Source organism: Sapajus apella, unplaced genomic scaffold, assembly GCF_009761245.1.
Source record: "Sapajus apella isolate SASKATOON/1434 unplaced genomic scaffold, GSC_monkey_1.0 scaffold37, whole genome shotgun sequence".
Taxonomy (NCBI): domain Eukaryota; kingdom Metazoa; phylum Chordata; class Mammalia; order Primates; family Cebidae; genus Sapajus; species Sapajus apella.
Window position 1 is genome coordinate 4,941,275 of NW_022436977.1, and position 701 is coordinate 4,941,975.

General features: G+C 40.5%; 1 protein-coding gene across 3 annotated transcripts in view; it reads left to right on the top strand.

Annotated features, from left to right (window-relative positions):
• RORA (RAR related orphan receptor A) overlaps positions 1–701 on the top strand; it is a 737,001-nt gene that overhangs the window by 722,956 nt on the left and 13,344 nt on the right. The window lies entirely within an intron of this gene.

Here is a 701-nt window from a genome sequence, read left to right on the forward strand (position 1 = left end):
TTGGTAATCAAAGAGATTTAGATTGCATGTCCTTCCATTCCCTTTCAGATGTTAAGAAACCAGATTTGCTTGGGGTATATTATTCAGATAACCTTTAGGATGTCAGTTGATACATAAAATTAAGCAAAGGGCAAAAGCTCTGCCCTTCTATCCCCCTCAAACAGTAACCATTAATGAGACTGAAATGCAGATATCCAAGTAAAAGTTAAACCTAAGGGAAAACATAACACACAATTTGTAAATAAATAATTTTGGGCCAGGCACGGTGGCTCATGCCTGTAATCCCAGCACTTTGGGAGAGCGAGGCGGGTGGATCACCTGAGGTCAAGAATTTGAGACCAGCCTGGCCAACATGGTGAAGCCCCATCTCTACTAGAAATACACAGATTAGCTGGGTGTGGTGGTGCACGCCTGTAGTCCCAGCTCCTCAGGAGGCTGAGGCAGAAGAATCGCTTGAAACTGGGTGGTGGAGGTTTAAGTGAGCTGAGATAGTGCCACTGCACTGCAGCCTAGGTGACAGAGTGAGACTCTGTCTCAAAATAGTAGTAATAATAAACTTTGGATTTCTGTAATTTAAGTAAAATGAATATAGTTATTAAGAAGAATGGATAAATGAGATTTCTTAAAAAGCTGTATGACACAAGATATATATATATATATATATATATAGAGAGAGAGAGAGAGAGAGAGAGAGAGAGCAC